Here is a 13,617-nt window from a genome sequence, read left to right as displayed (position 1 = left end):
AGGTCACTCTGGAAAATTTTGGAAGTTTTGGCCACTCGGAATTGTCAGAGAACAACACCAAGAGCATGTTGTGTGAGTCTGAAAGATAACGATCAGCTGTGGTTTAGGCAAATTCTTCCTCTGGTGCAACTTGCATGTCGATATCCAGACTGTGTTGGTCAAAGCAGAGCCAGCACTTGGCTCAAAGGCCAAGTTGCAGTTTTGTAGAAGGTGCTGGGTGATTACACAGCGAGCCCCTGTTTAGGGAGCTCTCCCTTAACACAAGTTACTTTGTAGGCACGTGGCCTAACATTCGAGGTAGATGCTGCGTTTGGGTAATGCTAAAAAGGTTTACACGCTTTGCCATTATAATGCAATCTTCTTGTGCAAATACTACTTCATTATTTTGGTGTTTCTGTGAAGTATGTAGAGTGGTGCTTTCTAGAGCCAGCGGTGTGGTGGGTTGACTGGGGCTGGATGCCAGGTGCCCACCAAAGCTGTTCGGTCAGTCCTCCTCCTCAGCTGGACAGGGGAGGGAAAATATATTGAAAGGATTGTGGGCTGAGATAAGGACAGGGAGAGATCATTCACCGATTACTTTCATGTGCAAAACAGGCTCGACTTGAGGAAAATTAAATTAATTTATTACCAGTCAAATCAGAGTAGGATAATGAGAAATAAAATAAAATCTTAAAAACACCTTCCCCCCAACCCATCCCTTCTTCCCAGGCTTCAGTCCCAATTTTCTCTTCCTCCTCCCCTGCCAAGCAGTGCAGAGGGACAGTGCAGAGGACCCCTCGCAATTCCCCTGCTCCTGTGTGGGGTCCCTCCCACAGGAGACAGTTTTCCACAAGATTCTCCAATGTGACTTCTTTCTGTGGGCTGCAGTCCTTCACAAACTGCTCCAGCACTGATCCCTTCCACAGGGTTCAATCCTTCAGCAACAGACTGCTGCAGCGTGGGTCCCCCGTGGGGTCACAAGCCCTGCCAGCAGACCTGCTCCAGCCAGAGCTCCTCTCTCCATGGGTCCTGCCAGGACCCTGCTCCAGCACAGGCTGCCCGTGGGGTCACAGCCTCCTTCGGGCATCCCCCTGCTCCGGCACGGGGTCCTCCCTGGGCTGCAGGTGGGATCTGCTCCACTGTGAACCTCTGAGGGCCGAGGGGCACAGCCTGCCTCACTGGGGGCTTCACCATGGGCTGGGGGGGAACCTCTGCTCCAGCGCCTGGAGCCCCCCCACCCCTCTGTGCTGGCTCTGGTGTCTGCAGAGCTGTTGCTCTCACATAGTTTTCTCTTCACTGCAATTGTTGTGCAGTAACTTTTCCCCTTTCTTTAATATGCTGTCACAAAGATGCTACCACTGTTGCTGATGGGCTCGGCCTCGGCCAGCAGTGGGTCCATCTCAGAGCCAGCTGGCATTGGGTCCATTGGACATGGTGGAAGCTTCTGGCAGCTTCTCACAGAAGCCACCCTTGCAGCCCCTCCTGCCACCAAACCTTGCCATGCCAAACCCGATGCAGGTGGCATTGCAGAGGCACGGCATGCAAGCATTCCTGTCCCTACCTGGAGTGCGCCGTTTCTGTTAGCTAGGCTGAAGCTCCAAATACAAAGCTAATGGGAAATAAAATGCTACTTCGAAATAAAATACTTGTTTCCTATTCAGATGGTGGTTGAATATTACCTGTCACTAAAGTCAGCTGTAAATGGCTGCTGTTACTTTTACTTGTTTCCACAGATACATCCAGGCTAAACCCGATCGAACTGCAGATAATAATGAAGATGGGGAAACATTGTTCCATGTTACCATGGGGTGGGCTGGTGGAGGGAGGGATGTTTTAATAAAATTTTCATGTTTACTAGCAATACTAGGCAGTGTAATACTTGGTTGAGTCAGGCCCTGAAGAGAGCTTGGATGAAGATCTGGAACATCTGCAGCAGTGGAGAAAATACTAGGTCTCCTGCAGAGCTTGACATTTGGGCTGCAAAATAGCTCCGTGTGGATGTTTTTTCCAGGTAAGCAGGAAGAGGTGACTCCTGTAAAGGTGAAGGACTGCATTGTTTATTGAGCATCTCATACAGCGAACTCCTGGTCTGGATTAAGATCTGAGAGGTGCTATAAATCATTCTGCTATAAGAAAGTGGGAGAATTTGAGGTCTGCACTCTTAATCCTTTTGTTGCCTCATCTGAAGAAAAAAAAAAGCTAACAAAACCAGCCAACCAGCCTCCAAAAGCTGACGAACTGGTGCTCTGCGAATGGCATTATTTGCAGTGACATGTCCTCTATTGCAGCATGATGCTTCCCTCAGAGCTGCTACCTCATTGCCTACTACTATAAATTACAACGTGACACAAGTGGAACAGCAAACCGATCTTGCATCAAACTTTCCTACAAACTGCTACAACAGAGACTGTATAATGTTTCCTACATCAAATTGTCTAAACATCCAGCTACTTGTGTAGCAGGGATTTTTTTTTTTTTAACTCCATAAACATTTATCAGAATAGTTTGTCTCAAGGAAAACATTATTTGTACTTAGGTTAAAAAAAAAAAAAAAAGGCAAAAAAGCAAAGTGCAGTTGGTGAAGGCAAGTTCTACAGTGTTTCTCTGTTGCCCTTTTCACTAATATCCCAGAATAAGAGATATCGGTATCTGTTGACTTTGCGTGTGCCTGCCTCTATTTACATATGCCAGCGTACTGACAGGTGAGATGAAATTTGTTCTTTTGGTGAAGGCTTTAGGGTGAACACCCACAGAAATCCAAGGGTGTTAATTCTTAAGAGGCAGAGGGAGGCAAGGGTAGAATTACCATTAAGGTGGATAGTTGCAAGGTTTTGCGTGCTCCTGGTGATGCTGGAGGCCTCTCTGTGTCCGAGAGTGCCTTGGGGGCTGCTGCACTGCCGTAAGTAGCAAGCTAACTTCTAACGCAACATCTTTACAGCAATTACGGTTTGAAACCCTTTGTGATATTCTCCTCCCTTTCCCCCCTCCAGCTGCTTGTCTCCTGAACCAAAGTTGCTTTTCCAGTTGATCAGTGTGTCCAGGAAGAAACGCTCCATGGCTTTTCCCAGGGCAAAGATGTACGGTCTGTCCTCTGCGGCTAGCTCTCCTGTAAAGCCTCTGTGGTCACAATCATTAGAGATGCTTTTCAGAGAATTACTACTAAAAGCCGGGAACAATGGGGTTTTATCTTACACGATAGAGCTTTTGAATCTTTCTGGATAAGCAGCTAGACTGATCATTGTTTAATAACTGTGTGCGTGGGAGAGAAGTTTCTCTAGTATCTGTACTGTCAGTTTGACCTAGGTGGTGTGGGTGATGAGTCCCTCTGGGACAGCAGCCAAATCGCTACAGCTTGAGCGGCTCTTAAGTGTGGCTTCTCCACTGCTTTGGGGATGCCTTACCATGACTACTTTTCCCTCAGTATAGTTTTCTGGGTTTTTCTGTTCTTTGGGGTTTTTTTTGTTGTGTTTTTTTTGTGTGTTTTTTTTTTTTTTTTTTTAAGTAATTACTGCAGACTGGTGAAATACATCTGTATTTGTGCATATGACAGCTTGTGCATGTATTTGTGAACAGCAACAGCTACTGCAGCTATGTTAATGATGGTGCCTTTCTCTCACCAGATCTGTATTTTATATATATTTGTACTCTTTCCCCACCTCCCCCCTAAAACTTTCTTCTAAGTAACAGTTAACTATAGGAGCAATACTTCTATGACTCTTTCGCATTTTTCGTGAACTCTGTATGAATGTTTCTAAACTACTAGTTATTGGAAGCTAGTGGAGGAAGGGTCGTTTTAAACTTGTCATATTTCTTATGCTCTTTCCTGGCTATTGGCCACTATCCTCGCAGCTGCAGTGCAGGGTCAGCCTTTGGTCTGGCCCAAAGCAACTGTAGCTTGCATGATTAGGGCCAAAAAGTGAGAATATATGGAAATGTTGAAAAGAAGGTGGCAGGGAAATTCTGCTATTTAACTTAGCCTATAATTCCAATGAATTAAAATGTTTTAAATCACTTGAAAGAAGTAATCCTACTTTCCCCCTTGCACCCACTCCCTCCTTATGCTGGTGCAGCCATTTGTAAGACCATATGGTGAACTGTAGTGGGGTCTGAAAAATAACCCTGAGTGATATACATTGCTAGTAACTAGAGAAATTTTCCACTTGTAGTGAGCTAGCAGCTCTATTATTTCCTCTGTTCATTATATAGAGTCTTGTAGATGATTTGTTTTCTAGAAATCTTTGTAAAATACAGTCCACTTTGAATGCTACATTTGGCAGTGACTAGGCATGCTTCTATCAGAGGGAAAGTAAAAAAGTTCATCTGGAAACAAGGAATTAGGTCACGATGGTCTTCCCCCCTCTCTCCAAGGTCTCTCGGAAGATAAGGAGTTAGACACTTCTATGTTTTGAGCCATTCTTTGAAACATCCTGCTTTATCTTTCAAGTAGTAATTGGTCCCTGGGCTTCTTTTATAAATCTTTTTATAATACTGAGAGTGTTCTTTCACTGCAGCAGGCAGAAGCATCTGTTTTCTTCCAGCCTACTTAGAAGTGCTATTTTGCAGCCCATAGGTATGCTGTTTTGAACTGTCTGTATGTGCATCCGTGCATTGTCTCCTGTGTGTGCTGAAATAATTTTCAGGCTAACCTCTGCTATGTTTACCATGGACAACTGTGCTAGGAATAGGATGTTTTTTCTGAACTAGCCTTTACTAGTATCCCAGCTGTGCACTTAGTGCTCTGATGTACAGCCCTGTAAGAAAATTAACATGTAGAATAAGTTCAAATCACTTATTAATCTGTTGTCATCAATAGCTGTATTTTAACTTAAATGTTAACTTCATTGAAACTATAGATATGGTCTAACTTCTCTAAAAAAAAAATCCCCAAAACAAGTGAACAGAAATTCCCACTAAAAAAGCCATGACAAAATAAACAAAAAAAACCCCAAACCCAATTTGGCATATCTGTAGGCCAGGAGTAGGTAAGCATACTTATCTTCTCTAACCTTTAGTTTACCTGACTTGCTTTGGTATATATGAAAACAAGGAAGTTGTGTTTCTGAGCACAAGTAATTGCTTGGGGTTTTGGTAGGGGATCTCCTGGGGATGTGCTGCTCATCTAGAGAGGTTCTTTAGCTTTCCTCCTAAAGCTGCTGTGGAAGGAGATGGGATACTGGCCTGCGAGCATTGTTGTTGGTCTCACCCAGCATTACATTTCGTATACGTAACAGTTAAGAATATATATCTACTGTCTTGACCCTAAATGTTAAGATTCTCTTGCTTATGCTAGACTGTCTCAGTACTGTAGGGTGAATTTTATCTCCAGCTTCCATTTGTATTTATGCAAACAAATGCTTGGTATGTTGGCTTTAATTAGGTTTCCATTAGAAATATGTTCAGTTACTAATGGATGTCAAAGTGCATGGGAGTGAAAAGGCTTGACCTCCAGAGATGGAAATATTATTAATGCTTAAATGATTCTATTCAAATCCCAGTTAATGCATCAATTGCTATGAATGTCAGTGTATTTGTTTGTACAGCACACTCTGTGATACTGGACTGGGATTTTCCCACAGGTATGAATGAGTTAATTTAATTAGAAACTTAAGGTTTTGTGCCTATAGGGATAAAGGGCCCACAGACCGTGAACTCACAACTGCTCACCCACATGCTTAGCTTTAACTTTCTGTGCAGTTGCATTGCTTTCAGTAGACCCTTTTCTGTGGAAGGAGTCCCAGGTGTCTTGGCATTTGTGAGATGAGGACATTTAACGTCTCGTTTCAGACTGTAAGTTTCTGCTGTATGGGGAGCTGCCCCTTCACCAAGAGGCACAGCTGTGGCAGCCTGGCTGCTCTCGCACACCATTCCCTCGCAGGCACAACTGTTGATTTTAAAGAGGAAACATTTGGACCCATAAGCACAGATGTACAATGTTGGATTATATCCCAAATTTGCCCTATGTAGTTTTGGCCTATTTTCTCCTTTATAATCTCTTTGCACAGTCCATGTAATTTTTTGTGTGTACTGCTTTGTTCTTCAAAGCATAGATTAAACCACAGTTTTCTCTAAACAGATAAATTCCAGCAGTATTGGGTCCCAGAGCAACCCTCCAATTTCACAGACCAGAGAGCCACAAAAAGAAATAAATATGGTTGAGCAGAGATTTTAGTCTTGGGTTTTTGAAAGGTCAGAATAACAACAATGAAAAAAAAATATTATGTTTGCATATATTAGTTAAAAACATTGGAGAGTAATACTTCAGCAAAATTAAAATAGATCCTAAGCTTATGACTGATTTTCACAATTGGAATGTGAGTTGGGAGTCCTAGATGGTTAACTGGTGAGTTCTCTGAACTGCAGAACTGAAGAAAACTGTTCTCTAATTGATTTCTTCTCTGAACTGGAGCAAAGCTGCCACACACATTCAGCTCCTTCCCAGCAAGGGAGATCAGGGCTGGAGGGTGATCTCCTGAACCCCTTCCCCCAGCAAAGCTCCACCCCACATTTCTGTCTCCATGGGCACCAGGAGCTTTGCTGATTCACAGAAACAAATGAAAGCCCGAGAACAGAGGAACTTCTGCTGAACATGGCGTGAGCTCTGGCTGGAGACTTTCTGGCAAGTCTTTGTGCCCCCTTTCCCCAGTGGCATCTGGGGACCCTCCATGGTCCTTCCTCTGGTGGAGGTGAGAGCAGACTCTCCTCTACCCAACTTTCCCCAAAACCTGTTGGTGAGGCAATATCTTTAGATCTCTTCCTCTCAGGAAGTTTTACTGAAAGTGATGATTTCAGAACTGTGAGGCACTAAGCAGGCAAAAAGCAATACAGCTGCACATGCCTCATTCCATTCAGCAATCAGGATAAACGGTTCTCTGGTTCAAGCTGTGTAAGTCATGGATGCAATTTTTTGCTTGCCTGTGCATAGGTGAGGGCTCCCTGGGGGAGGATGAAGTCAATCCCCAAAGCTGCTTTGCAGCAACCCCCTAGCACCCTGATATCCCACCACTACTGTGTCTCTACTCATCTCACCTAGTCAGTGCCAGGAAAATACTGGAATCTGCTATCTTTATCCCATTTTATAGCCAACAAGATCAGTAAGGAATTATTGAGGTGAAGTAGGTTTGACTCTCTGCAGGAGTGTGAATAAGGCTCGTGTTTCTCCAAAAGGTAGCAGGATGGGTAGCGAAGAGCTGTGAGTCCACCTGTAAACACACGGTTATAAATGAAGGAAAATCAGGCTCCCATGCTTGCCTGGCTTGTGCATGGTCTCTTCACTTCGTGATGGCCAAATTTCAGAGGTTTTGCAAAGCAGCTTGAGGATTTGCTTCTGCGTGTGAATCCTGAGACCTTTGTGTCCGGTGGGAGTGGTTCAAATGTGCCAGAGATCACAGACTGATCTACCTGAGGGAGCCTCAGGGGAAGCAGATGGTCACGGGAGATTCCCTGCGTGGCTGCTCCTCTAACTAAACCTGACGCTATTGACTCTTCATTGGGCTGTTCAGGTAACAGCTGTGGTTGTGAGGCCTTTCCGTCTGAGCAGGAGTGGGCCCTCCCAGTGGTGCTGCGGGTGTTCAGAGCCTCAGCGGCCACGCTCAGGGGCAGCAGGACCAGGCATTGGCATTCAGCACCCAGAGACGAGGGTAGGAAGCTTAAAGGAGTAGTAAGAGATGACACCTCAATATCTCAAGGGATTTAAGCCTGAATGCCTTGCTGAGGGTTGCCAGACAGGAGTCCCTGGTGGACGGCAATTCACTTCTCTCTGTCCCCTCTTCTCTTGGCCTCTGTCCCTCCTCACCTTTTGCAGCAGCAACGCGAGCTTCAGAGTTGAAGTGCAAAGAGCTTTCAGCAAGTAAAGACAAATGTTGATTAGAAGAGGTGCCAGGGAAGCGATAACACTTGGATTTGGTATGAGCAGTTTGTCCTCCCCTGCGGCAGTCACGCCGAGTATTTTGACTTGCTACGATAATTTCCTGTGGGCTGATAGCGACTGATTTGATACAAATGGCAGCAACAGGCTCCATCAGGAGCTGCCCTGAAGGGCTCTTGATTCATTTAGTCCCATAATGAAGATTGAGTGAGCTATTATTTCATAAGGCAAGCTGGATCCAGCATGTATTCATATCAACACGCCAAAGATGACACAACAGGTGCCTCACCCAGCCCAGCAAAGTGGGTTTTTGCTAGTGCTTTATTTGGTCTCCATGTCTGGCTGGGGGACAAGCAATGCTCTTGTGATGTGTTGTCTTTATGAATGGTGAACTTAAATGTTCTCTGTGAGGGGGTGGCACTGCTGTATTCTGCTCACTTTCTGTTTACCTCTCTTCTGCATAGGTTAAAGTGGGAGATGTTGCTGGGAGGATAAGGACCTTGGGCTTCCTGAGATGCCACAGTGCCTGGAACTGCCTGCCCGCCAAATGCAGCTGGGAGCTCCTTACAATCCCTGCCATGTTTTGGAAGAGAGGAGGAGAGCTGGAGGGTGGCCTCTGGCAGAGTCCTGGTGGTCCCAGTCAGTCAGCGTGCTGCGGCCAGTTCCCAACCCTCCTGCGGGGTCTTTGCACCATGGCTCTCCCTGGAGAGCCCACAGGCACCAACGCATCTTTCCAGTTATGGGAAGTTAAATTTTTGTCCCTGTAGTTTTTAAGGAACGTTTTTGACATTGTCAAAGTTGAAGCAGCTGGAGCTTGCTTTGATCCAGGAGCAAAGTTGTCTCAGCTCTGCTTTGCCCAGTCTTATTTAAAGACCGTGACTACCACTTCTGAAATGTTACTTGTGAATGCTATATTATTACGTTATCTGCTTTTCCATCTGTTAAATGCCATGGTTCCAGCAGCAGAAATACCACTGTCTGACAGTAGCAGCTGTCAAAGGTCTTATTTAGTCTTCTTCAAAAAGTACTAAACCCTGATACCACTGAAGATAAGCCAAGTTTTGTAACAATAAAACTTTCTTTGGATGTGATTTTAGGAATATTGCTATTTATAGCACCTCTGGATTTTTACTCCTGCATAGGAGGGAGGTGGGACGCATCTATAACTTTAAGTACAATTATTTGTTTATTCCTGGTTTAAACAATGTTACGTTCTTGTTTACAACTCATGTACAAATATATAACCCTCTGTGTAAATCTGGCCTCAGCATTCTGTGTGGCTGTTCCCCAACCCTGGGAGACAGCACCTACGACCGGACTGCTTCACACAGGGTAAAAAGGAATCACTTGGGCCAAGCCCATCTCCTAGCTTCTGTACAAGCCCAGTGACTTCATGTCAAATTGAAAGGGAAATTATAAGCATAGCTCGTGAAGCAAGAGATGTCCTGAACCAAGTCCTGTGTATCATTAGAAGTGAAAATTACAATTCCATAGTGAATAGCGCGCTTAAATATGAGTGATAATTGGGACAACAAATTAAATGAAACATTGTTTATATTAATTGAGTAGTTCTGAAGACTTCTTGAAGGCAGGTGTTCCTATTAACGAGCATTGCCTAATGGATTGTGTTTCCCTAGGGAGCCCCACAGCCTTGGCCTGCCACGAGGAAACAGCCAGAGGTTCTGCAGGGCTGTGTCTGCGCGTTGCAGGGGGCTCGGGCACCCCATCCCTGCTCCAATACCTCTGTGCCCACAGGCTCAGCACCCACTGGTCCTTCAGCCTGCCTGGAAAACCACTGAGGCGCGCAGTTCTCCCGAGCAGAGCCCACCGGGGATGGGGTGATGCTGTGATGGCCACCAGCTGCTCTTGGGGCTGGGTCCGCCCCAGGCGGAGGCACAGAGGGGAGCGGTGCCCTGCAGCTCCTGGTCCCACCGCAGCTGGAAGACACGGCGGCAGCACCGGTGGCTCTCCTGGCACTGCACGGGCATCTCCCTGACCAAGACCGGGGGTGTGTAAATAATGCGCTGGAGAAATGCATGCTTTAGGGCTAAAACCAGAGGCAGGACGGGGTTGTGCTGGGGCCTGGGCTCTTACTGGTGGCAACAACCGCAGTCCACTGTCAGGTATGGCATATTTTTGGTGTGCGGGTTTTTTTTCTTTCTCTTTCCCCAGCAGCCCTAGTACGCTTGGTGCTGCTGTGGGGCGGCTGGCAGGAGCCACTCCAGGGGGTGGCACAGCATATTCCCTGCATGGTACATGGTGCTCCCAGGGCCCCCCCTCACCCGGCGCCTGCCGGGACGGCCCAGCGCCTTGGTGGCATCATTGTTTGGTGCCCGCTGGCCACGTGCCAGCCCTGAGGGCTCCCTCACCATCCTGGGGGGCTTTCCCGTGTGGCACTGATCCTGCCCAGCCCCTTGAAGCCCCTCTCTGGAGGCTGGGCAGGGGGGTGACAGGGTGGTGTAGAGGGAGGGCAGGCAGAGGGGTGGGAAGATGGGGCTGTTGATAAGGTTCCAACCACTGAACCGGTCTGAAACCATGTGATTTGGCACAGCACGGAGAGCCGTAGCTAACAACACAAAAGGTGAATAATTGCAGGTCATGGCATTCATTCTCCCAGCTTAAAAATGATTAAGCTCTCGGCAAGGGCAGGCAGCTGCAGGTTTGGGCTGCCTTCGTCCCCCTGGCAATGGTTAACATGGCACTGAGGTCCAGTGGGATGCTGGCCTGGCTGGCGAGCGGGCCCCTCTCCTCCTCGGGCAGCCGCCATGGCTGGGGACCTGGTGCGCCCCTCCTGCCGCTGCGCTTCGGAGGGGATCGGCGCAATGCCAGTGCCAGGGGCTGCCACTCCTGCTGCTCATCCCGCCTGCACTAGCTGAGGGGGTGCAAATCTGCACTGTGGTTTAATTAACAGCCACCGCATGTGCCTGCCCCACGGAGGTGGTGACAAAAGGGGCAGGAAGGGCACACGTGGAGCATCGGCTAGGAAGGAGCCTTGAGTCGCTCCCCAGGACGTGGGGCCAGAGCTTTAGAGGGGTTTGTGGCCTAATGGACCTGCCTAAATTGACTTGAGTTCTGAATTTGAAAATAATGAGTATGTTTCACTGAAATAAAATAGCTAATGGCTGGGAGCAGGGAGATTTTTTTTTTTAAATATTAGTGAGGGGGGAAATAAAAATAAGAGGGCTGGTTTCCAGTTAGAAAACTGTAACCTCTATAAAACTGTATCTTATCAGGATTGTGTTATCTAATTTTACATTCTCCTTCAGCACTTTGGTGTGGTACCACGCGTGCCTATAATTGAATGTGTCCTTGAAACAGGAACAGGAGCTGCTGCGAGTTACTGCAGAAGGCTCAGACTGAATAGGAAATCCCAGGGATAGTGCTAGTAAGTGTGGAAATGTTGACTTTGGGACTGCTGCTGTGTGTTTTGAGCTAAGGATGTGTGTGAGTCTTCCTGTCAATCCACAGGGATGATGCTTTGGTATGGTTAATGTGGCACCTCAAAGCCTGAATCCTATGAGCAGGATGCTGAAGCTAAAACAGGAGGGAATGAAACCACCAGTGTTTGCTGAGTGCTCCTTTCTTCTGACCGCTGAAGGTCTTTTAGTCACTTCCCCATTGGGCTTTAAATATCTGCCAGCTCCCCTCAGAGTTGCAGCATTGCTTGCCTAGGAAAATTAGTTCTTTTGTCTTCTAAACTTTTTCCCATTTTACTGAGCAATGCTTTGGGAACCCCCTCAGTGACTCTGTGACTGCTTTTAATGCACCTTTGCTGCAAAGCTTGCAGAGGTGACTCCCCAGCTAATTCTTTACAGCAACAATTGATGTTGCACAGACCTTCAGCACTGGCAATCTTGGGGAAGAGGTGAAGTCTGGGATGGTGAGCGAGGCATAAGATTGCTAAGTATGAGAGACAAAATGCTGCCTAATGGAGCAGCAGTTGCAAGTCAGGGGTGAAAGGAGTGTACTACATAAGACCTGGGAAAGGCTGGTGTTTATTTGTTCCTTCCTTTGTCCGCATGTGGAAGGAGAAGTGAGGGGTACATCAACCAACAGCATCAGAGCAAGTCCACCCAGTGCACAGCACCCTCAAAGGCTGCACAAACTACCCAGCCAGGTGAGTTGCCTCCTGTGAAGAGCAGCTTCAGGTTGTTCTGTAGTGGAGAAGTCCAAGTAGTGCATGGAGGGGCTGTCCAGAGCCAAAGAACAGCTTCAAAATGGCAAAAAAGCCAACCAACCAACCCAAAAAACCCCAACCAACTAAAACCCACAAACCAAAAAAACCCCCAACAAACATACAAACAAAAAAAAAAAACCACCAACCCAACCGAAAAACCAAAAGGCAAAGACACAAGGTGTTTATTGGAGGCAATACAGCATTCACCTTTGCTGTGCACACAGAGCTGCTCCTTTAGGGTCACCCTACTGCGTGTACCTGCGTGGGAGGGGATAACATCTGTACACAGGCTATCAAAGTGCATTTGACATTGCATAAAACTCATAAGAAACCTTATTTAAGTTGCTCTGTGATGCACACAGGCCTTGAATCAGCTCTGCATCTCTCCTGAGGGTTCCTCCTGTTATATGAGATTACGGCCACAGATTCCAAGCACTACTGCTGTTGCAGACCTCTTTGGCTTTCCCTGCAGAAAGTTGAATGCAGTTGCCTTTCAGTTTACAGGGAAAATAAGGCCCAAAAAACCCCAGAGAAAGAGTTTTGAGAAATTCTTGGCCTCTCCGATGTTTACACTGAATAGCGTCTGTGCAGCCTGTTAGTACCCCATCTGCACTGTTAGCTTTCAGCACTCTTCTTAGCCACCAAATATCGCACTGCTTGGGAAATCCCTGCTCCTGAAGGGTATGGGTGCCTGCTAATCCTGAGTACTGACTTGCACAGATATCTTTACATTTTACTGTACGTACAGAGGTCTTATCTTTGAGCCTTTGCTGTCAGTAATTTTGCCATATTGTCTAGAGAAAATAGCCCCCAAAAGTTTGTTCTTTTAATAAAGAAAAGGAAGGACCACCTGAGCTTTCATCTGGGAGAACAGTGTTCTCCAGTGGCTTGTGGAGATCTGAGAGTGGCTAAGTTTATTTTTTTCAAGGCTGATAGTAAAGCACATTTCCAGGCCATTTTCTGTCCTCTCTTTGCAAGAATTAAAATATTGCATTCTGAGCTACGATTCACATCTCTGTCATGCAGCTTTGAAAAGCATTCAATACATCTTACTGTTAGGGCTCATTTTACTACCCAGGGCAGGTCAGGGCTAGCTAACAGCTGCTTGTTAGATATAAACATTCATTCGGGTTGAAGTTGATTGATAACAGCTTAAAAATGGACAAAGTTCTTGTTCTGTAAGACTTTATGTTTCCCTTCTTGCCTGCATTGTTCTTTCAAGGATCTCTGTGTAATTCTTCTACATTATTTTCAGCGTCATTCTCTGTACCTTTTTCTTTTGTTCATTTCCTTCTCTTTCTTCTTTCCCATGACAGATTTTTCATTTCTTCTGTAGGTTTTCTTTTTCTATTTCTTTTTCTGTTTCTTTTTTTTAGTTTCTTTCCATCACACTCTGCTTTTTCTGTTCCCATCATCATATTTTCATGCAGCCCTTTCCCTCCCCAACACACATCTCTTCACCTGCCTGATATTCCTGCCTGTGCTGTCATCCCAATGGCTTTGGGCATGTGGTTCATATGAGGCTAATGAAATAGTGAGGAAAGCCTTGCATTTGGAAGAAGAATCAAGTGCAAAACCAGAAAAGGCTATCACAAAA

At 46.2% G+C, this 13,617-nt stretch overlaps 1 protein-coding gene across 1 annotated transcript in view; it reads left to right on the top strand.

The window, feature by feature from the left end:
- The first annotated feature begins 229 nt into the window (after positions 1 to 229).
- SSX2IP (SSX family member 2 interacting protein) overlaps positions 230 to 13,617 on the top strand; it is a 56,571-nt gene continuing 43,183 nt past the window's right edge. Inside the window, exon 1 of the mRNA XM_080406557.1 lies at positions 230 to 13,617. This exon is cut by the window's right edge and continues 16,695 nt beyond it. The gene's annotated coding sequence lies outside the window, so the exon portion shown is untranslated.

The sequence above is a fragment of the Falco punctatus genome, assembly GCF_963210335.1.
Source record: "Falco punctatus genome assembly, chromosome: 11".
NCBI classification, from domain to species: domain Eukaryota; kingdom Metazoa; phylum Chordata; class Aves; order Falconiformes; family Falconidae; genus Falco; species Falco punctatus.
Note: the sequence above shows the minus strand (reverse complement) of the source record. Positions and strands in the feature narration are given on the sequence as shown.